The 24906-nt window shown below is 40.0% G+C and overlaps 1 long non-coding RNA gene across 2 annotated transcripts in view; it reads right to left on the bottom strand.

The window, feature by feature from the left end:
* The window catches only part of LOC118002833, a 49213-nt gene that overhangs the window by 19216 nt on the left and 5091 nt on the right, over positions 1–24906 (bottom strand). The gene's annotated exons all lie outside the window — the stretch shown is intronic.

Below are 24906 nucleotides of genomic sequence, written 5' to 3' on the forward strand. Positions count from 1 at the left end.
TTACAGTAAGGAAAGCCAACAAGAAGTAAGCCAATTCTACATAAGGACCCAGGAACTGGAGATACCAGTTACCTCTAAAGGCAGGATACTGGATGAAGCTGAAAAGGGAAAAATAGTTTCTCTCCATTTAGGTCTCTTTCCATCTTGTCTCTGAAAGAACTAATTTGGTCTTCCTCACAGCAGAGTTGTTGAGGTCTAAAAGCAAGTGCCCCAAGAGAGAAAGAGCCAAGTGGAAGCTGTATTTTTTAAATGATTTAGTCTCAAACGTAACATAACATCACTTCTACCATACCCTATTGGTTGGAGTAGTTATAAGTTCCTGCCCAGATTAAGGCAGAAGGTGGGGAGAACAACACAGACCCCACTCTCAGCAAACAGTGTCAGTAACATTGTAAGAACATGTGAGATAGGATGTACTGATTGGTATAGCCATCTTTGGAACATAAAATCTGTGGCAACCACTGACAAATTTGACCACTTTATTTTATAGGTAAGGAAACAGAGGCCCAGAGAAATCTGTATGATCCAAGTTACACAATCAATGGCAGAGCAAGACTAGAAACTGGGTATCTGAACTCCTCCTAGTCCATGTTCTTTCCCACTAACTTACATTGCCTCTTTTTTTGTTTTTTAAGAGAGAGACAGAGAGCGGGGGATGGGCGAAGGGAGAGGGAGAGAGAGAATGCCAAGCAGGCGCCACGTCCAGCACGGAGCTGACGTGGGGCTCAATCTCATGACCCTGAGATCATGAGCTGAGCCAAAATCAAGAGTCAGACATTCACCGACTAAGCCACCCAGGCATCCTGCCTCTTAATTTTCACACCAGTGAAATTACAGAGTTAATGGATAGAGAGTATTTAGTATAATTAAAGTCTGACTTCTAGATAAATTTTTCTTGATTTAGTAAATTCAGACCACAAAGAAATACTACTCGCCAGCAGAGCAATGAAAGGGCATTTTTAAAAATAATTCTCAGACCAAAAAAGCTAATGAAATCAATGAAGGAAAGTTTTCAAGTTAATCTTCCTCATTGCTGAGTCTAAAGACATTATAAAATCTATGGATGTTTCCCATAGAGAGTTTTATCTTTTTCTCAAAGAAAGGGAGTAATACAAATGATTCTAGTGTGACTTAAATCTCTAACCACAGGAATCTGGCATAGTTCTCTGACCATGCTAAATTTCAACATTATTACTCATTTTGAGATATTTTACTCTGCTAGTATATAAATTAATAGTAATGGATCAATTAGAGGTTACCTATTGTAATGAAAGTGTCATCTTTAATCAGATGTAATTCATCAGCAACAGAAAAGAAGAATAAAAAAATAAAAAGGAGATTAGGGACTTCTGCTGGAGTAGCTAACAGACTAACCTATATGACCAACCTTCATGGCAGGAATAACAAGAAACTCTCAATAAGCTAAAAAGCAGTCATCTTCTTTTTTTTTTTTAAGATTTTATTTATTTATTTGACAGAGAGAGATAGCGAGAGCAGGAACACAAGCAGGGGGAGTGGGAGAGGGAGAAGCAGGCTTCCCGCAGAGCAAGGAGCCAGATGCGGGGCTTGATCCCAGGACCCTGGGATCATGACCTGAACCGAAGGCACACGCTTTAACTGACTGAGCCATCCAAGTGCCCCGTAAACTACTTTAAAAAAAGAAATATTTTATTTATTTATTTGACACAGAGAGATAGAGAGCAAGCAGAGGGAGAAGGAGGCTCCCAGCTGAGCAAGGAGCTAGATGCAGAACTCGATCCCGGGACCCTGGATCATGACCTGAGCCCAAGGCAGACCCTAAACCTACTAAGCCACCCAGGTACCCCTAACCTACTTTTTTTTTTAAGATTTTATTTATTTATTTGACAGAGAGAGACACAGCGAGAGGGGGAACACAAGCAGGGGGAGTGGGAGAGGGAGAAGCAGGCTTCCCGCTGAGCAGGGAGCCCAAACTCCATCCCAGGATCCTGGGATCATGACTCAAGCTGAAGGCAGATGCCCAACAACTGAGCCACCCAGGTGCCCCACAAAGTCATTTTCTAAAGCACTGGAGAGCAACCAAGGCTTCCAGAATTTGAGGGCTAATCCTTGTGAGAAGGTAAATGCATTGGAATGACCATGACACCTCCTATCACCTTTTCTTTCAAGGCATTTACCAACTCCTAAAAGGCTCAGGAAAGTCAAGTGGAAAAAAGTGGCTCAGAGATTTTGTCAACCTTATAGGGACAGAAAGATAAAAATCAGAATTTAAGACAATCAGGAATTAGGAGCAGGATCCAGGAGAAAAGGGAATCACAGAAAAACTAGCTAGAAATTCTTGGCCACTTTTCCCTTTGAGCAATTTACTAATTCCTAAATCACAAAAGGTGAGAAGCCCGGAAGCCAACCAGAAAGCAACAGCTAAATCTAAGCCAAGCTGTCAACTCTCTTTTGGGGCTGGAGAGATAAAAATTGAAGTTTGAGGCCCAGTAAGGAAGAGATGATCTGATAAATACCCCCAGGCTTTCAATTCAGACCCCCCAAATGCTATGCCTTTGCAGTAAAGAAAAACAGAAATAGACCAGCTCCCACAAAGACTTAAATCCATCCTTGAAACATCTTTCTCCCTAATTCAATCAATGACTTTCCTTCACTCTTTGTACCATTAAGACAAAAAAACTAAAACTAACTCCTAGCTGGACTAGGATAACATCAGACTAGAACACGGAAAAAAATTGAAAATGCAAAAAGAGGGGGCTCCTGGGTGGCTCAGTCAGTTAAGCCTCCAACTTTTGGTTTCAGCTCAGGTCATGATCTTGGGGTTGTGAGATCAAGCTCCACATTGGGCTTGGCGCTGAGCATGGAGTCTGACTGAGGTTCTCACTCCCTCTCGCTCCCCCTTCTATCCCTCCCCTCTCATGCACATGTGCTCTCTCTCTAAAATAAATAAAATCTTTTAAAAAATGCAAAAAGAGCACAAGAGATATGTAGAACATGGTAAACGGCTAATACCTGCACAACCAAAGTTTCAGAGAAGAAGTGAGAAAGAATGATGCAGATGCTCAATGAGAATTTTCAAAAACTAACAAAAGCCATCTCAAGCCCTGGATTAAAGAAACACAGGCAGGAGAAATATCCAGAAAACCACATTTAAATGCATCATGTAAAACTGCTTAAAGCTAAATTCAAAGAGAATATCTTTTTTTTTTTTTTTAATTTATTCGACAGAGAGAGATAGCAAGAGCAGGAACACAAGCAGGGGGAGTGGGAGAGGGAGAAGCAGGCTTCCTGCCGAGCAGGGAGCCCGATGTGGGACTCGATCTCAGGACCCTGGGATCATGACCCGAGCCGAAGGCAGACACTTAACGACTGAGCCACCCAGGCGCCCCAAAGAGAATATCTTAAAAGGAGCCAGAGAAGAAAGACACGTTACAGTTAAAGAAACAATAAGTTAGTTGACTTGTCAACAGAAAAAAAGAAACCAAAGAAAATGAAGTGGTATCATTGAATTGCAGGAAGAAGATAACTTCCAATTTGCCATTACATACCTAGCAAAATATCCTCCAAATATGAAAGAAAAATAAAGATATGTCCAGGCAAATAAAAACTCTAAGAACCTATTGCCAAAAGACCCACACTAAAATAAATATTTAAGTAAGTTATTCAGGCAAAAGTACCATGATTTCAGATGGAAGTACAGGAACACAGAATGGAGAAGGTAAAGGAAGAGAAGGTAAAGGAAGAGAACAGAAAAGAAAAGATAAATGTGTGGTCAAATTCAAATGATTATTAATTTTTTAAAACAATAATGACTGGGTGCCTGGGTGGCTCAGTTGGTTAAGCGTCTGACTCTTGATTTCAGCTCAGGTCTTGATCTCAGGGTCTTGGAATTGAGCCCCATGTCCAGCTCTGTGCTTAGCAGGGAGTCCGCTTGGGATTCTCTCTCTTCCGCTCCTTCTGCCCTTCCCCCTCTCAAATAAAGAATTTTTTTTTTTTTAAGATTTTATTTATTTGACAGAGAAGGGCACAGCGAGAGAGGGAACACAAGCAAGGGGAGTGGGAGAGGGAGAAGCAGGCTTCCCGCGGAGCAGGGAGCCAGATGTGGGGCTCGATCCCAGGACCCTGGAATCATGACCTGAGCCAAAGGCAAACGCTTAACGACTAAGCCACCCAGGTGCACCAAAATAAAGAAATCTTAAAAAAAAAAAAAAAAACAATAATGATAATATAGGTTTAAAATATATGTAGAGTGAAATAAATAACAAATAGCACAAAAGGCAAGCGGGGGTGAAATAAGAAAAAGTGTTCTACAGAACTTTTATTGATTGGGAAGTGGTAAAAATACTAATTTATAGTAGATCTATTTAGTCAAGCAATGATACATGTTGTAATATCAAGAGCAACTATTAAAAGAATAACTGGGGCAAACAAAACTATTGAGCTAATAGAGGGGGAAAATTAATTTAAAATATTTAATTCATAAAAGCCAAAAAGAGGAGAAAAGGGAGAACAGAGAACATGGGGAAAATACAAAATACGGGATAAAACAGTGTATATATAACCCAAATACATCAGGAATTACATTAAATGTGGAATATATAATAATGCATTGTTATGGCCTGAATGTTTGTATCCCTTCAAAATTCGTAGTTTGAAATCTTAATGCCCAAGGAGATGGTATTAGGTAGGACCTTCCGGAGGGGCTTAGGTCATGAGGATGGAGCTCCCGTCAATAGATTTAGTGCCTTAGAAAAGAGGCTCCAGAGAAATCCCAAGCCCCACCCACCATGTGAGGACACAGGAAGATGGTGCTGGCTATGAACCAAGAAGAGGGCTTTCACCAGAAAGCTAACACCTTGATCTTGAACTTTCAGCCTCCAGCACTGTGGGAGATTTTTCTGTTGTTTATAAGCTACCCAGTGTGTGGTAGTTTGTGAGAGCAGCTGAATGGACTGACACACACTTATCCAACTCTCAAGGAGGTTTCAGATGTTACCAATTTTTGCTATTACAATAAGGCAACAATAAAACGAGTGTGTGACAGTCTCTCTAGGGTGCCATTTAAAAGTGGAATCACTTCGGGCGCCTGGGTGGCTCAGTTGGTTAAGCGACTGCCTTCGGCTCAGGTCATGATCCTGGAGTCCCTGGATCGAGTCCGGCATCGGGCTCCCTGCTCGGCAGGGAGCCTGCTTCTCCCTCTGACCCTCCCCCCTCTCATGTGCTCTCTCTCTCTCATTCTCTCTCTCAAATAAATAAATAAATAAATCTTTAAAAAAAAAAAGTGGAATCACTTCATCAGATCTTACCAAATTGCTTCCATCATAGGACAGCTCCTCTTTCACCCCATTCTTGCCAATGCTCGGGACTACCAGACTGGTAAAAATTTGCCAATCTGATGGGCATCAATTGCCTCAGTGTTTTAATTTGGATTTACCTTAACACAGGTGAAGTTGAATATCTTTCATTTATTAATTATTAGGGTTTCTTCTTCCATGATTCAGCTTTTTATAGCATTTGCCCTTTTTTTATGGAGTTGTGTTTATCTTATTGACTTGCCCCTTAATTTAATCCATATAAAATGAAATTATTATTATTTTTTTAAGATTTTATTTATTTATTTGAGACAGAATGAGAGAGAGAGAGAGCTCATGAGACGGGGGAGGGTCAGAGGGAGAAGCAGGCTCCCCGCCGAGTAGGGAGTCCGATGTGGGACTCGATCCCGGGACTCCAGGATCATGACCTGAGCCGAAGGCAGTTGCTTAACCAACTGAGCCACCCAGGCGCCCCGAAATTATTATTCTAATAATAATAATTACTTGAATTACTGGGTACATAATGATGCTCTTCATCCAGACGGAAAATAAAGAAATTCAGGCACATTTTTCAGTAGCAGTTAATGAGTTCAGTGTGGGGTAATATATAGCAAATATCTACTCAAAATGGTTAATTTTATGATGCCTTTTGCATACAAATTTTAATATAGTTAATATATTTATTTTCCCATTTAACTTGTGCTTTCAGTGTAAGAAATTCTGTCTTAACCTGGGGATTAAAGATATCCCCAAGTTTTAAAGTTTCTGTTTTCTTTTTAGGTCTTTAATCCCTTTAGTATTTAATTTTGTGTATGGTGCAAAATAAATATCCAAATATTTTCCCATATAGTCAATTGTCCCAGTATCATTTATAAAAAGATCTGTACTTTCCTTATTGACTTCCACTGCTATCTCTGTTATATACCAATGTTCCACATGTATAAGTGGTCTAATTGCCTACCTTTGTGCCAATATTAAACTGTTTTAATTGCTATCACTTCACATTAAACCTTACTATCCAATAGAGTATCCTTCCTCCAATTCTTTGAATTATTTTGGCTCTTCTAGGCACTTTACTATTCCATATGAACTTTGGTTTCAACTTGTTTCAAGATAAAATAAATTGTTGGAACTTCTATTAGAATAAATTGACTTTATAGATTAATTTGTGGAGAAATAACATTGATATTGAGTCTTCTCATCCATAAACTTGTTACATATCTCCATTTATTTAATTCTACTTTATTTACTTTAGTAAAGTTTTATAATTGACTTCTTTAAGGTCTTACACATCCTTTGTCAAATATATTCTCAGTACCTTGAAGCTTCTTTCATTATTGTGAATGACATTACTTTTTGTATTTTCTAAATTTTTTTGTATATTGAACTTGTATCTGATAACACTGACAAAATCTCTTTTGAGTTCTAATAATTAATCTGTAAATCTCCTTTTATTTGTAAGAGAGTATTTAACAAAGGGCAAAGGAACTTCCAACAAGTATTGAATCCATTATCTTCTGAGCCAAGGAACTGAATATAAAGTCTTAAAATGGAGAGGGAGGGGCACCTGGGTGGCTCAGTTGGTTAAGCGACTGCCTTCAGCTCAGGTCATGATCCTGGAGTCCCGGGATCGAGTCCCACATCGGGCTCCCTGCTCAGCGGGGGGTCTGCTTCCCCCTCTGCCCTCTTCCCTCTCATGCTCTCTGTCTCTCATTCTCTCTCTCTCAAATAAATAAAATCTTTAAAAAAATAAAAAAATAAAAAAAATTAAAATAAAAAAATAAAATGGAGAGGGAAAGAAATATATATTTTCTTTCCTTTTCCTTTTTATAAATACACACTACCACATGATTTTACCCCTACTATGAGGTCTTGTATGAATAATGACACATGTTCAGTGGTGGCTTTGGAGAAAGGGTCAGTCTTAAGTCACTCTTTGTGCTGCTATAATGAAAAAAAGGAGACTGAAGACAGAGGCAGGAGCCAAGTCACACATGACTTGCATGCCAGGCTAAGGAGTTTCTATTTTATCCTAAAAGCAATTAATTAAATCAGATTTGCATGCTGGACTTGCATTTTAGAAAGCACTCAAGCAGTACAGTGAAGGATGAACCGAGCCTGCGTTCTCAGCAAGAACACCAGTTGAGATGTATTGCAGTAATTTTCTAGACTATAAGCTTCATGAGGCCAGGGGCTGTTGGTTTTGCCCAACCCCCTTAATCCTCAGAGCCTGGCACCATGCTTGACACATAAAAGATGCTCAATACTTGTTGAGTTAATTAATTAATCCTATGAGAAATACTTAGGGCAGAACCAAAAACAGATTGTGGAGATGAAGAAGAGAAAGACAAAATTTATAAACACTGAAGAGAGGCATCAATTGTATATAGGGAGTGAGGGAAAGGGAGAAATCTAGAATGGCTCCCAGGTCACTGGCTGGGATGACTGGATATATAGAGGTACCCAAAACTAAATAGGGAATAAAGAGATATTTTCAGACATATATAATTCATTCAGTTTCAGACATACCGATTTTGAAGTACTTTCAGGCAGATTAGTCCAAAAAAAAGTTGGATCTCTGGATGTATAGCTGCACAAAAGGGACCCAGCACAGGGAGGTTGCTAAGGTTATGGGTGTCAGGGAGTCAAAGCGGAAACACGTAGAGTTAAAGTCTCCTTCCCCTGTGATGTGCTGAATCCATCTTCTGCTAACCTAAAGTCTCAGTAAAATACTTACAAGGGCTTTAGTCTGAAGGTGCCTCTTGAAGAAAATTTGGCCCCAGCCTGCAGGGACCTCATGACCCACCTCCATTTGCAAGCAAAGTGATGTTTCATTTAGGTAAGAACACAATTCAGGGGCGCCTGGGTGGCTCAGATGGTTAAGCGTCTGCCTTCGGCTCAGGTCATGATCCCAGGGTCCTGGGATCGAGTCCCGCATCGGGCTCTCTGCTCCTTGGGAGCCTGCTTCTCCCTCTGCCTCTCTCTCTCTCTGTTTCTCATGAATAAATAAATAAAAATCTTTAAAAAAAAAAAAAAAAAAAACACAATTCAGTATATCTTCTTTCATAAAATAATGTCACCCCTACCATCTCCTCATCTTCAATCCAAAGCATGTCATTGTGCCTTCAACAGTATATACACTCATCTCATCAGAAAAGTTCACCTGGAATTGTCAAAGGACCCTTAGGCTGTTAGCCTGAGATTTGTTCTCTGTCCACTCCTTTAAGTATTCTACAGTGTATTCTATTTTTTTTTTAAGATTTTATTTATTTATTTGACAGAGAGATAGAGAGAGAACACAAGTAGGCAGAGGGAGAGGGAGAAGCAGGCTCCCTGCAGAGCGGGGAGCCCGATGCGGGACTCGATCCCAGGACCCTGGGATCATGACCTGAGCCGAAGGCAGCCACTTAACCGACTGAGCCACCCAGGCGCCCTACAGTGTATTCTAGTATAAATGTAGAGCACCACATTAACTTAGTTCCTTCACTGAGGACCACTTTAGTGTTATTTTCAGACTTTAGCAAAGCCCAATCTAAGAAATAGACACATGAATAAAGCCCCAATACATCTGATTTTCTGTAGATATGGTCTCTATTGCTCAATGTTTTTTAGACAAATTTTTCATGATTAATTTCTCATTTTTATTTCCATTAGTATTTTTATTATAAATGTAGTACATGTTTATTGTGAAAAAAAATATTTTTCAAGCCATATAAAAGCTCCCATATCCCTCTTTTCCTGTCCACACTGTCCCATCCAGAGGTATCTAAGTAGTCAAGATTCTTTCCATTGCAAGGGACAGACCTGTAGTTTGAAGGATGCTCAGTGCAAGAGAGGAATTTGAAGGCCACTAGGTCAGGACAAGGAATCAAAGCAACCACTCTCAAAACCAGGACAGTACCAAGGGCCCCAGGGAATGGACCTGGGGGGTGAACTTCCTGTCTCTGCTTCTACATGCATGGTATAGTTAGTCTCTTAGTTTTCTCAGGTAGTGGAGGACAGGGCTTCATAGGACGGGGATCTTATCCTTGCATCACTGTCATCTGACAGGAAAAGGGATTTTTTTTTTCCTCCTGTAGAAAAAATGTTAGGGACATGCTCTGATGGGCTTGGTTTAGGTCAAGGGAGCACTGTGGTTGGCAGCCCCAGTAACTCATGACTGAAACAGGAGAGGGGTAATTCCCTTGAGGGAGAGGGATGTTGTCATCAAAAGAAGGGGAAAGTGTGCGGAGCAGCCAAAGTGTCTGATGACTCTGTATCACCATCAGTAGTTTCCTGGGTATTTTCTTTGTATTTACAAGCATATAAAACTACTCTCTTCATGTTTTATGCAAAGAAGAACATTGTATGACAAGTGTTTTTAGGAGTTTATCAAGGAAAAAGTGTTCTTTCACAAAGTGCTGGTATACTTTCTTTGGATCAGATAATGAGAATTTTCTAATCCACTATTTCTTTCTCTTGACTACCAGGAAGCTCAGAGCTAAATTTAATGTTCAGTTACCACAACCATATTAAATCTCATGGTCAGAGTATTTACTTCCTCCTTCTTTGTATACTTTTAGATTTCTAATTCCTGGCTTGTCTAGCTTTATTGTCGTAAACCCCATAAAATTCTTCTTGAAAGGAGAGAGAATTTTTACAGGTTCTTCTAATACCCAGTATTTTAAAACTTGTCTTATTTTTCACTAAAAAAAAATTATCTTTCATTATGAAAGTAATGAGTGCTTATTATACAAAATCTAGAAAATAAGTGGAAAAGGAGAAAAAAAATCACCTATGTTCCCACCACCCATTATTAACATTTTAGTGTGCTGTTTAGTTTTTTGTGTCTTTGTTTTAAGTAAGCTCCACACCCAATGTGAGGCTTAAACTCACAACCCTGAGATCAAGAGTCACATGCTCTACTGACTGAGCCAGCCAGGCACCCCAATTTTTATTTTTCTCTACACCCAACATGGGACATAAATTCACAACCCAAGATCAAGAGTTGCATGTTGTACTGACTGAGCCAGCCAGGCACGCTGTACTGCTTAGTTTTTTTGTTTTTTTTTTTTTAAGATTTTATTTATTTATTTGAGACAGAGAGAATGAGAGAGAGAGCACATGAGAGGGGGGAGGGTCAGAGGGAGAAGCAGGCTCCCTGCCGAGCAGGGAGCCCGATGCCGGACTCGATCCAGGGACTCCAGGATCATGACCTGAGCCGAAGGCAGTCGCTTAACCAACTGAGCCACCCAGGCGCCCTGCTTAGTTTTAAATGTAGGAACAACCAAGTCATATAATCAGCTCAACGGAATAGACTCCTTGCTAATCAAAAAAATCCCTGCAGCCTTTAAATTATGGGAAAATCCAAGAGAAGAAAACATTTAACAACAAAAAAAGGAGATCTCTTGAAATTTTGACAATGGTTTCCGGAATTTATTCATATTAGTACTAATAGTCTATTAGTCCATCTTTCCCCAATATTGTTTACCCACACCTAAATTAAGATAGAGCTGAGGGGCACCTGGGTGGCTCAGTCAGTTAAGCATCTGCCTTCAACTCAGGTCATGATCACAGGATCCTGGGGAGAATGCTTCTCCCTCTCTCTCTGCTGCTCCCCCTCCTTGTGCTCTCTCACTCTTGCTCTCTCGCAAATAAACAAAATCTTTAAAAAGATAGAGCTCAGAAACAAAATGCTACCTTTTTTTGTTAAGCTTCTACAACTGTATTTACCCATATATTCAGTGGGAAAATCATTCCAACTAAAATAGAAAGTCCTATTTTCTAGGTATCATAGCCAAAATAGTGGTTTTTAATAACCATTTAATAACTGTATTAGTAACCTTTTGATCTTCAGTTGTATAAAGCTGCCAAGGTGACAGTAACAAAAGAAAAGTCCCAGAATAACTTTAAGAATCGTGTGCATGCCTGTTCCCCTACAAACAGAGGCTGAATTTTGACTCTGAAAGAAAATTAAGGAAGTAACTGATGTGGGAAACAGAGGCAGAAGAGAAATTATTAAATTTCCTTACTACCTACAGCCCACTGACAAGTCCTTGAAACAGGCAGAGTGACCTTCCTCTAGGGACTCAGCTGCCTTGATGTTGACACTTTGCTTACGGCAACAAGCAATCTTAGCCTGACCCCCCCCACCCCCCCTCCACCCCAGGATCCTGTAAATCTACTTTAACATATAAAGATTCCTTTGGAAACTTCCTTTATCCCTACCTGCAAGATCCGTGTTGGCAATCATCCCCCAAGCACATGGCCCACTGATATACATCTGAAGGGTCTTATGACTAAGGTTTTATCAGACTGTAATAAATGATCTTTTCCTAACAATAGCTAGCCCCCTCAGGATCCTGGAAACCTGGTTTCCAAAATACCTTGGAGGCTTGTGCTGTCCCTAACCCCTTCCCATCTTGAAGGTATAAAATCAGTCACCCCTCACAATTCCAGTGCAGATCTTTCTGCCCATGGGTCCTGTCCCCGTGCTTTAATAAAACCACCTTTTTGCACCAAAGACATCTCAATAATTCTTTCTTGGCCGTGGGCTTCGAACCCTAATGTCTTTCCTACATCAGTAATCATACCAAATGTTTAATCCCTGTATTAGTCAGTTTAGGTTGCCATAACAAAATGCCACAGACTGAGTGGCTTAGACAACAGTAATTCATTTTGTCACCATTCTGAATGCAGGAAGTCTGAGATCAGCGTACGAGCACGACTGGTTTCTGGTGAGGCTTCTCTTCCTGGCTTATAGATGGCTGCCTTCTTGCTGTGTGATCACATGGCCTTTTCTTGGTGTGTGCACACCCAGGGAGAGAAAGCTCTGGTCACTCTTTATCTTCTTATAGGTACACTAATCCTATCAGATTAAGGTCGTACTACTATGACCTCATTTAACCTTAATTACTTCCATAAAGGCCCTATCCAAATACAGTCACATTTGGGTCTAGGGCTTCAACATATGAAGGCGGGGCTAGGGGCACAATTCAGTCCACAGCAATCCCTTTGCTCTGATAGTCATATCCCTGGCAATAATTTCATTTAGCTCTCAATATTTAAAATAAGCACTTCCGGAGGGATGAGCTCTTTACCTCTTCTCTGAATAACAGTTTACCGATAACTTCACACAACAAAAAGTGTTTTTGAAAAACTTGATATAAAGATACACGTGGGAAGGTGTGTGTGTGTGTGTGTGTGTGTGTGTGTGTGTAGAAAGAGAGAGATTCAAGGTTCATTCATTTCTGTGTCATCAGAAACCTTTAGCTATTACCTTAAGATTTGGGTCCTAAAACATCCAGTGTCACAAACCTAGCTAGGCTGATAGGTAGATGGGCAGTCACAGTACTAGGAACTAGAAGTCTGTGACCAAATTGGGTATACATGAAGTAACTGGATTCAGAATAGACAATGCAAGCTGAAATTAGAGCATTTTGTTTTGCCTTATCTTTTATGTAAAATGTGCTTGTGTTCAAATATAGAGCAAGAAGACTATTTTGGGTCAGAATTTAAAATAGTCCCACTTTTTGTATGTCCAAGTAACATCTTTGTCTTTGAGTTTTTTCATCTGAAGTAAAACACTAAACAAACAGAAAAACATAAATCAAATATTTGGGCCCTTCCCTGGTCCTCCTACCATGGGCTGACTCTATTCAGCATGTATTCTTCCCCATGACATCTGAAGTACAATATAGAAATTCATCCTTTTAGCGAACTGGGCCTTTTCCCAAGATTTTTATTTTGCATTTAACAAAATAACAGCAAATTTCAGGTATTGGAAGGATCGAAACAACCTCTTCTATTCTGTTGTCCTTAGAACACCATCTTTTATTCATAGCTTCTCATGTGGTGCTGGGAGGCAGATTCTGTTGCTATAGCAACGCCCTGCATATCCTTGGGGATAGCTTACAGTTTTACTTTTTTTTTGAACAACAAAGAGCCATTGATACTACATGTTGCCAAAGGTTACAAAAGTTGAATTCTAAAATGAAAATATTTCTTCTATAGAAGTGTACACCATATGCGTCCCACAAATTCAAAGAGATATGTAAGGATATGACCTTTGTGTGAACACTGATGAATCTAGCATAATACCGTTTGGCTTCAATGGATTATTCAGAGCAGAAGTAGTTGAAGTGTATGCCTTGTTTTCTAAGACCACTGTGGGGGACAAGGGGTTTATTCCCAGTATCTATAAAGATCCAGGAGCAGGAAAAGAAAGAAAAAAAAAAAATCAAAGGTACCATCACTTACATTTTGTTTGTTACTTTGTAATCACCTTCCCATCCTCACCCCCACCAAAATGAACTGTTATATCAAAATCCAATTACACTTTGACAGTAAATAGATCCTCAAAGAGTGGTTGTGGCTGAATCCTTGTTCCTCAGAATAGATGTTAAATATATGAGAGTCTCAAGAGCTCTGAAATCTGTATTCCTAGCTTCATTTTAACTGGGTTCTCTTCATCTATGAAAAAAAAAAAAATTCCTTAGCTAGCTATTTTGTCAAACCAGGAAAAATATTTCTTTTCAAGTATTCTTTTCAAGATAAGTTATCTCATCCCCCTAGAAATCTGAAGGGACGCACTGAGAACCATAGATGAGTGAGAGGCTCCATAGAATCGCTTCCTGGGAAAACAAACATAAGAGTTTATAGAGGGTCAGGACATGGGAATCTGGATTTTGCTCAATAACAAGAGAGGGAGCTACAGGCTGAAAATGTAGATAAAATATAAGAATGAATCCCAACCTCCTCCACTCACTATAGCCTGGCCAAATTCACTTGGGTTAGAAGGCCCTCCCAGCAGACCAAGCAAACCCCATAATTCAAGGCCATTCATTCATTCATTCATTCATCAATATTTACTAGGTATATGTTATGTTTCAAGCCACTTGAAAGCTTTTCAAATGCTTACTAAATGCCTGATTGTATTCTTGAAGACTTAGTCTCTAATTTAATAAAGTTTCTATAGCTATAATATGGAGAACTGCATTAAAAAATAACAGAGTTACAAGGTAATCATAGCTAGTAATAACAACCATACAGACAGTGGCATCTCCCACTAAAAGAAACCAAGTTTCCTTGGAGAAATGACTGATTCATAGCCTTGAACATCTTGTTCTTCCAGGGAAGCAAGGCAATGCTTAAACACCAATAGAGTCATGTCAAAAGAATATTGGTGTTGGTTTGCGGCCACATCCCACTTTGAGCATCAAAATGAATGACAGAAATAATACATTAAATGAAAAATAAATGCACGAGCCACAGTGAAACTCAAAAGAATAAGAAAGTGGGGGGAGAGAAGAAGAGGACAGAAAGGGAAAAATAAAAGAGGAAAGCTCTACTTTACAGAGGAATACCAATTGTTATGGATTGAATTGTGTCCCACCCAAAATTCATATGCTGAAGCCCTAACTCCAAATGTAACTATATTTGGAGATGGGGCCTTTAGGGAGGTAATTAAGGTTAAATGAGGTCATAAGAGTAGGGGTGGAATCCTATAGAACTGGTGTCCTTATATGAAAAGGAAGAAACACCAAGGGGTTCTCTCTTTCCACACACCATACAGAAGAGGCCACGTGAAGACACTGAGAAGTCAGGTGTCTACAAGCCAAGAAGAGAGGACTCGCCAAAATCCAACCCTGATGACACTTTGATCTTGGACTTCTAGCCTCCTGAACTGTGAGAAGTATGCATACTTTCTGCTATTTAAGCCTGAGCCATACAGCTAATACAACAGTTAATAAATATTAAGAAAATGACAGAACTGAAAAAAAAAATCACCATTTCTTAACCCACTATGTAAGAATCACTAATGGATGCTAAAATCACTGGGTTTATTTGTTTAAAAATATGTCTGCACAGGTTAACTTTACAATGGGGAAATTAGGAGTGCTATCACCACTGTAACCAAATGATCAAACTTACCACCATCAATAATGGGACAATTGTATATGTACCTCTTGATGGATCCAATAAGAAATGTCCATCACCTATCCAGTATTCTTGCCAAGAATGTTTAACCTGAATCCAGTCATGAGAAAACAATGAGATAAATCCAAGAAAGGGAGACATTTAAAAAGGAACTGACCTAGATCTTCAAAATAGAGTCAGTATCAGAAACAGAAGAGACTACTTATAGTTTTAAAGCCTCTAAACATCACAACCAAATAAATAAACCTTGCTTGAATCTTGCCTCAACAGAAGCAACTAAATAAACATATTTGGTATAACTGGGGAAATTTTTTTTTTTTAAGTAGGCTCCAACTTGGGGCCTGAACTCAGGTCCCTGAGATCAAGACCTGAGCCAAGACCCAGAGTCGGATGCTCAACCGACTGAGCCACCCAGGCGCCCCATAACTAAGAGGCACCCTTTATAAAATGGGGCTGTACATTTGATGACAAAATTGAATTAGTGTTAATTTTCTTAGGTGTGAATAGTATAGTGGTGATATGGGAGATTGTCCTTATTCTCAGACAGTTCATGCTGAAGTGTTCATGGGTGAATTATCACATATCCGCAACTTCCTTTTAAATGGTTCAACAAGGGATGCCTGGGTAGCTCAGTAGGTGAAGCGTCTGCCTTCGGCTCAGGTCATGATCCCAGGGTCCTGGGATAGAGCCCCACATCAGGCTCCTGGCTCATCAGGGAGCCTGCTTCTCCCTCTCCCTCTGCCTCTCCCCCCGCTCATGCTCTCTCTCTCTGTATCTCTGTCTCAAATGAATAAAATCTTTAAAAAAAAAATAATCATAATAATAAAGAGTTTGAGACATTGTGAAAATCCCCAAAGTGTGACACAGAGACACAAAGTGAGCAAATGCTTTTGGGAAGATGGTGTCAACAAACTTGCTCGATGCAGGGTTGCCACGAACCTTCAATTTGTAAAAAAAAAAAACACAGTATCTGCAAAGTACAATAAAGTGAAGCACAATAAAATGGGATATTCCTGTAAATAAATCGAGAGCAAAATAAAGCAGGGTAAAATGTTAATAATTAATTAAGATAAAAGGTATACAGCATTCAATGTATTATTCTTCCAACTTTACTGTGGTTGGAATTTTTCAAAATATACAGTTTAAAAAATAAGAAATCTAAAGATATTAAAATGTTTACTATTTTATGGCATGCAGCTTTTCCTAACTACTGACCATGCACCTACCAAGACCAAATAGTATAACTTAATGGTTAGAGAGGATGGATGTTGGTTACCAACAGACCAACGTTCAATGCCTGTCTTTCAGACCTTAGGCAAGGAACATCTCCAAGCTCTAGGTTTCTGCAGTGAAATGAGAATAATATCTAACTGGTATGCAGTTGAGAAGATTTAATGAGGTTTATAAAAAAAATGTCTGGCACACAGGAAGGCACTATTATGATTACCTGGTGGAATGAGGATAGGATTTGGAGGGTGCTTAGCCTCCATTACATGCTGCACACTCTGGTAAGCACCCTCTACTAAAACTCTGACCTCACTTACTAACAAGCAGTGACTGCATTATACCATGAGTGACCATTTTTGTGGCAAGAGTGTCTTCAACCAAATGAAAATTTCCTTAAAGGCAGGGATCAGGGCTTAGCCCTAATTTCTGTATCTCCTAAAGAACCTAGTTATACCTGGTTATTCATGGTAATACTTCACCTGTATATTATGCTAGATCAGGGCTTCTCAATCTTGGCTACACATTGGAATCACCTGGAGAGCTTTTAAAAAAATCTTGGGTATTTTTATTTCGTTGGTCTGGGGTGGGACCTAGACCTCAATATTTTTTTAAATTCTCATGGTGATGATAAAAAGGTTATGTTCTGTGTTTCTCCTTAGGGAAATGGCACCAGCTATTGCTGCCAACTTTCTACCTGCTTTGGAGTAACCTGGAGATTACTCTGGAGTAACCGGAGGTAGGTAGGTGTGTATTCTAACATGTCTGCCTTCTCCTAGGATCAGTGCTCATCCTCCTATTTCTTGAGCAATCTCAGATCATTTGTAACACCTTCGTGTAGGTTGTATAGGAGAGAAAAAATATCCTTTTCCTCTATCCTTCTGGGACCACTCTAACAAGAGACAGATTAACAAGAGAAAAGCATACACATTTATTTAATATACATTTTACGTGACACAGGAGCCTTACAAGGAAGTGAAGACCCAAAGAAATAATTAAACCTGAGAATTTTTATATTAGGTTTGATGAAGAGTGGAAAATTGTGGGAAAATACGATGGGACAAAAGGCATGGGGTAAGGGTAGTAAACTGGGGGAAGCTTAGCAAAGGCCTGTTCATTCAGCTCCTTCTCTGTGTCCCCTCATCTTCAGAGATAAGGATGCTCCTTTCCTTTAGGTATAGGAAAGTCACCTCTCACACGAAGGTTTCACGACCTGCATCAGGAGAAGGTCAGAAAGTCCTTCCTTCACATGCTGTTTCTCAAATTCCTTCAGCTTAAAATAGTCAATATGCCACAGTACTGTTTGGGGATAGTGAGTCCTGAACCTCATCTGTTGTTAATATAAGATGTGATCGATTGGTGGGATGCCTGGGTGGCTCAGTCGGTTAAGATGTGATCGATTGGTGCTTCAATTTATCAAAATTTATAATTACACCTAATGCTGCTCTTTCTTCAGTTGGTAAAACTTTAAAGGTGACTAAACCAGAAGTTTGGGTGAGATTTCACAGCGCTAATAATCACCTGAACAGCACAAACATAACGGATAAAGTGCATTATTGATCATTTGGGCTTTCGCAATTCAGAAAATATTTTCATTTGTGCCCTAGAGAAACCAAATCAGAAGGCAGACCATTTGAATGATAAAAGAAATGGAGATGTGTAAGAAGGGAAATCAGAATCAGCAAACATAGTAAGAGTATGAGAACGTGAGCATTTTAGCACATCTATCCAGCCAGCTGCCAATGTTGAAAACCAAGTTCCTGATAAAAATATACCTAGGTGCTGGCTGGATGCTGAGCATGTCCCACAGTCCTTCAACCATGATAGCCCCTCCGGTCATGAGTCTTGGCTACAACCCTGGTGGTCTGACATATCTAGGTTTCGTTTCCCCGCCCTTGGCTGTGCCCTTAGAGGCCTTGAACTGCTGGGAAGGCATCATGGATCATCAATAAAATATAAAAAGAAAGGACACTCACAATAAGATATAATCACTAATAAGGCTCTTGCTTCTTCAAAGGAACCAGGACTAGACTACTTCCAAAAGCTCTCCAATTCCCCCACTAATAGCCAGGTAACCATGGGCAAGTCACTTAACCTCTCAACGTTCAAGTTTTCCTGTCAGACAGAGATAATAAAGTGCTTAATTCATAGGTTGTTATGAGGATTCAGTAAGAGAAGGCATGTCAAATGCTTAACACAGTTTCCCTCATACATAGTATCATTGGCTAAATGGAAACTATTACTATATTATTAATATAGTAATAAATCCAAACCCAGCAGTTTCGTGGGTAGAAAAATAAATTAATGGAAATCCAAATTAACCCCTATTTCCATTAATTTGTATATGAGAAAGCTTTGAAATTTCAGCAGATAGTAATGAACTGATTTATGCCAACTTTGTTTTGACAGTATCTTCAAACAAAATTTAGGTTGTTTTTTTTTTTAAGATTTTATTTATTTATTTGAGAGAGAGAATGAGAGACAGAGAGCATGAAAGGGAGGAGGGTCAGAGGGAGAAGCAGGCTCCTCGCCGAGCAGGGAGCCTGATGCGGGACTCAATCCCGGGACTCCAGGATCATGACCTGAGCCGAAGGCAGTCGCTCAACCAGCTGAGCCACCCAGGCGCCCCAAAATTTAGGTATTTAAAGCCTTGAAAAGAGAACCCAAAGATTAACTGCTTCTAGAAAAGACAGCTTCAAATTTTACAAATTGCCATTTCTTCTAACTAAACCTAAGACGTGCCCTCCAAATAAATAACAAAGGTGATGTTATAGTGGGACGATTTCCACTCACTGCCAAGACATTTCTAACTAACAGTGAGGCAGTTGAGACTTTACATTTTTAACCGGAAAGAATAATGCAAATGAGATTTAAAAACCATGTTGGGTAAGACTACATCAAAGAACAATATGCTAAAGAGTTGGAAACCGAAGGAGAAAAAGCAATAAGCCTCAGTGGAGCAAAAGGAAGGATAATTTAGTGATTACTCCATGTAAGGAAGAAAAAATTTTCCTCTACTTTCTCAGAATCAGAACATGGAGCCCTTCAATTTAAACAGATAAAAGGCAGATTAACGGGGGAAAGGCACACAAAGTGTATTGATGTTAATATTAACATCATGCATGGGGACATCACAGAAAAGAAGTGAAAATCGAAAGAAGTGGTTAGACTGCATTTGGGGGGAGGCTTATATATTATTTTAACCAAGAGTGATGAGCTGGGGAGAAATCGCTAGACACAGGACAGGGGGCCAGGGCTCCTAGGAGCAATAAATTGTGGGAAGGGGGCTGTCAGTAAGGTTTGTTAGGCAGACTCATCTTTGTGCTATCTCCGGTCTTCCTGGTACAGGATGTGGGAACACCCTTACAAATGGAAATTTCTGCTCTGCTTTTAGTCAAAAATGGGGAGGACTTTTCCTATGTCTTTCTCAATTGCCTTCTGCTCTAACCCTTATGCCAATGGGACATATCTGGGGGTGGCATATTCTGGACCCCTTCACTAGAAAGCAACTGAGGACTCACGTTGAAGTTTTCCAAAGGCAAGTTGCTCTGAATAACATAAATAGATAAAATTGTTCTACCATGTAGTTGAAGTACCCTAAAAGGAGAAATATTAGAAGTGGACTAGACAGCATATAACAAAAGAAAGCTAAAGATTTCTTATCATGAAGGTAGAAAGAAAGGGAATTGATTTTTTTAAAGATTTATTTATTTATTTTAGAGAGACAGAGAGAGAAAGAGTATGCACACAAGTGGGGGGAAAGGCAGAGGGAGAGAATCTTCAAGCAGGCAGCCTACCATGGGGCTCGATCCCACAACCCATGAGATCACGACCTGAGCTGAAACCAAGAGTCTGATGCTCAAGAGCCACCCAGGAACCTCAGGAATTGATTTTTAAAATGCTAAAACGAGGATGCCTGGGTGGCTCAGTCGTTTAAGCGTCTGCCTTCGGCTCAGGTCATGATCCCAGGGTCCTGGGATCGAGCCCCGCATCAGGCTCCCTGCTCTGCGGGAAGCCCGCTTCTCCCTCTGCCTGCAGCTCCCCCTGCTTGTGCTCTCTCTCTCTGACACATGAAGAGTAAAATATTTTTTAAAAATGCTAAAATGAGAAAAGCTGAATGGTTATCAAAGGTTTTTTTTCAGGGCAGTCAAAATTTTGGTATTATTCTTGTTAACTTTTACTAGAGCTTTACAATGTTGGGAAAACATTTAATGAAAGTATCACAACAATGATAGATAGATAACATGTAAATCAATTTTACCTTTAGTAAATTCAACATGAGGTAGAACATCTTCTAAATTTAAAGATTCTAGCCCTTAACAAAGAAAGACTGATTCCTACTCTAATGAAGCAATTCTAGATAAAACATAATGAGATAAAGTGTTACTTTTAAGTCCAGACAGGTAGGCCTTTGGCAATCCACTAAACCCTTGTTGATCTCAATCACAGTATGGATACAATAGACTAAAATGGGCCCTGAAGTGGTCTCCCTCATAAAATTCTGTTTCAACATAAGTGGATATGACTCTCTTGTTAAGATGTGACTCTTCCTTTTCCTTCAGTCAATTTAAAATTGAATACATTCCTCATAAAAATAGTTGCATTATACATGACACAATAAAAAACACACTTTCTTCTGAGTTCCTTTTATGAACAGGATTACAAGTATTTTTAGGTTCCCCAAATCTTATAAAACCAAAATCTGGAACATTTTAAAATATCCTGCTATCTCAAGAAGTTGTAAAATTTTTTTAATTTTGTTTTTTAATTTAAATTCAATTAATTAACATATAATACATTATTTGTTTCAGGGATACAGGTCTGTGATTCATCAGTCTTTTATAATACCCAGTGCTCATTACATCACATACCCTTCCCAATGTCCATCACCCAGTTACCCCATCCCTCATCCCCCCTCCCAAGAAGCTGTAAAATTTTTAATTAAGTTTTAATAAGTAAGCCTGGTTTGTCATTAATTGTTCATACCGTTATTAAAATGTCACTTTGAAAAATTACAGAACACTTTTCAAATTTCATGAGCAGCTGAGTATTAGACCTCTAGATATTTGCATGGATCACATATTTAAGTTTGAGGGACCAATGTCTCTCCTACAGAAACTTACACAGCAAGAAGCAACAGTGTGGGGTCAATCATAATGAAGCATGCTGTTATTGACCACATTGATCTAAAATGATCCCTTAACCTTTTCACTTGTTCTTTTCCTTTATCTTTTTGCAAAACTTCAAAAACCTATATTTTTTATACTGTCTTAGGGTAAAAGGTTTTGAAATTACGCTCATGTATTAAAGTTATAATCCTACACATGTAAAAGGTCTGGTTCCCAAAGCACATTTTCTCGTCCCTTAAGAGCTGGAAACCGAGCACCAGCAGTATGGGGAATGTTGCCCGTGATCACCTTTCCCTTTTAAGAATGCTTTTTCCAGTTCAATTTAGTGACCCTTTCTTTTCTTTCTAGTTATTGGGAGCCTTTTCTAAGTACTACCAAATAGGAAATTACCACAAAGACAAGTGGAAGGAAAAAAACATTTTTAAAATAACTTCACACACCACCTGCAATTCTGGTAAATGCCTTGCTCTCAGAGTGTGCGGGCATTTTTGAGATTTCTGTCAAATCAGTCGCACTGCCCCCCCACGGGGATCCGTGTTCCCTTTTCAGCTCAGTAATCAAATAGCTCTGACTGGTCCATGTCTGCTTTTGTCCATTTCTGACCTACATGTTCCTGTGAGGGACATCTTTGTCTCACTTTTCTTTGGTCACTGAGTTCATGTACCTCAATAGGCTAAGTCTGGCAGTCCATTAACGAGAATTCTCAGCTCAGCCCCAGGCCACCCAGAAACCCCAGTTGCATGTTCTCGCTGAATGGCTTCACTGGTGGCCCATTCAAATGTGCTAATGTCAGAAAAAAGGGCTGAATGGGGCGCCAATGTACACCATTGCCGAGGCAAAGTGACTGGGCTTCCAATAAAGCCTCCCCCGGGGTGATGTTAAGCAGAGTTAGCAATGGTGCGGAGGCTGAGCCAGGGCTAACGCTCCGGGCACGCCAGCACCAGGTGGCACAGAGGCAGCCGCTGCAATATGAAATCGCAGTGCAGAGCTCGCCTCCACTTCAATCCCCTCCCCGGCTTCCAGCCTGCAGCTAAATGTGCAGCTACACCTCCTTCTCCCTCTGGTTCTGGGGCAGGCTCACGGAAGACATTTTGGGTGGGAAAGGATATGGGCATTGTTTCCAATTGTTCTGAGGTTTACTTCTCCTGTTGAAAAGCTTTCTTAGAAGCCCTTTTATTTTCCCATAGACCGTACAGAAGCACAGAAAGCACTGTCTCGAGGGTCACCCCCAAAGCATTAAAAAGGCATTTTCGCTCAGCAAAAGAATATTTTGATTATGCAGAACAGATGTCACATTACAGCCCCGTGCTGCTAATTCTCACAAGAGAACATCTTGAACTGCAAAGAAATTATGAAGGTCTGATGACTAAACCAATCCTGCAGCCCCTCCTCCTCTAATCGGGGCAAATAAAAGGGAAAAGAAAAGGAGGGCACAGTTCCCATTTTTCCTTCTAAATGTGTGTGAGAAGAAACATAAAAGCAACCAGCAAGTCAGGATTTTCATAATTATTTTTCAATTCACTTGAAGACCCCTGGATTTCTGAATTATTCACAAATATACAGTATGCCCACACATCAACCTGGAAGAATAGCCTAAAATTATAGTCCCACTGTCACCCAAACTTGCCACCAACATGAACCAGTACCACTGCCTCCCAGATTCCTAACCCTTAAATCCTGGTGACAGTCTGCAGAGCCAGGCCACAGTCATAACAACCTCAGCTTTCCAGGACACTCAACAGTTTGCTTGGCCACTCACTACCAGTCAACACGTACAAAAACAATTTTCATTTCTTCAGCTCCCTCAAAACCATTTTTCCACTCCTGAATCAAAAATACCAACACGCCGGGGCGCCTGGGTGGCTCAGATGGTTAAGCGTCTGCCTTCGGCTCAGGCCATGATTCCAGGGTCCTGGGATCGAGCCCCACATCGGGCTCCTGGCTCAATGGGGAGCCTGCTTCTCCCTCTCCCTCTGCCTCCCCCCCTGCTCATGCTCTCTCTCTCTCTGTATCTCTGTGCCTCAAATGAATAAATAAAATCTTAAAAAAAAAAACATGCCAAACAGTATAGGATATCTCCCCATCTCAGCTAACTTTGGAAAACTGTCATTTTGTTGGGGGATAAAGTCCAAAGCACACGATGCACACACATACCCAAAATGGAATTCAACCCACATGGAAATGATTCTTAACTATTCTAGAGTGCTAACCTTGGGGATCTCCCAACTGCAGAGTAAGCCCTGAGAACTCATTTTGATCCAGGTTAAAGAGGGATGGTTTTTGTGGAGGGAACTCTCCGGGGCCCACGTTGTCTATCTGGTCCCTGAACAGAAGTCTTCCCCAGGGCTTTATATCTGGTTGCCAAGCCAGCAGCTGGTGCTGAACAGCTGTCCCTGGAGGAGACTTCTTTAGAACGGCAGCCCCACACAGTCCTGTTGCTCACATATACTAAGGGGTTTATGGTGAATAAGATTCAAGGACAGTGGTTCCTGGGCACTAGAAAGAAGGTAAGGGGTCCCACAGAGCCTCTAGCCTAAAAATCTTTTTTTCTTTTTCCTTTGCAGCCATATAAAAGGTTTCTCCCTCATTGTCCCTCATCTTCTAATGTTAGTAAGCAATTAAAGAAGGTTTTGCAAAGTATTATAATTTTTATGTAATGTGGAATTCATTTCTTTTCCCTAATTTTTTATAATGGACATGGATTGTTTTTATACTCAGAAAAAGAGTTATATTTTTTAAAATAGTAAAGTTAATTGATCCTCAATCTTTTATTCCTTGGAAGTGGAATTTTGCCCTCAATGCTCTAAGATAAACTAAATATCTGCGTGACATGCTACTAAGAGAAACTACTGGCTAATTTTTGAAAAATGAAATTCAAATTACTCAATCAAGAAAAAAATTTCCAGGGGCGCCTGGGTGGCTCAGTCGGTTGAGCGACTGCCTTCGGCTCAGGTCATGATCCTGGAGTCCCAGGATTGAGTCCCGCATCGGGCTCCCTGCTCGGCGGGGAGTCTGCTTCTCCCTCTGACCCTCCTCCCTCTCAAGCTCTCTGTCTCTCATTCTCTCCGTCTCAAATAAATAAATAAAATCTTTAAAAAAAAAAAAAAAAAAAAAAAAGAAAAAAATTTCCTGTCTTCTCTCTCCATAATTTCCCTCCTTCTTAATCATACTTCACCCAACGCTATTTAAGGTGTAAACTTAAATTTAAAAAAAAAAAATCTATGGCTTCTTGTTGGGACTGATATCTGTAAAGCTCACACTCCTCTAACTAGGGTAGCATTTGAGGGTATTTAGATCTTGCTCCAGGGAACTACACCCATGAGATGTCAGAACTTACCCATTTT

This window comes from Mirounga leonina, unplaced genomic scaffold, assembly GCF_011800145.1.
Source record: "Mirounga leonina isolate KUSES-001 unplaced genomic scaffold, KU_Mleo_1.0 Mir_83, whole genome shotgun sequence".
Classification (NCBI taxonomy): Eukaryota; Metazoa; Chordata; class Mammalia; order Carnivora; family Phocidae; genus Mirounga; species Mirounga leonina.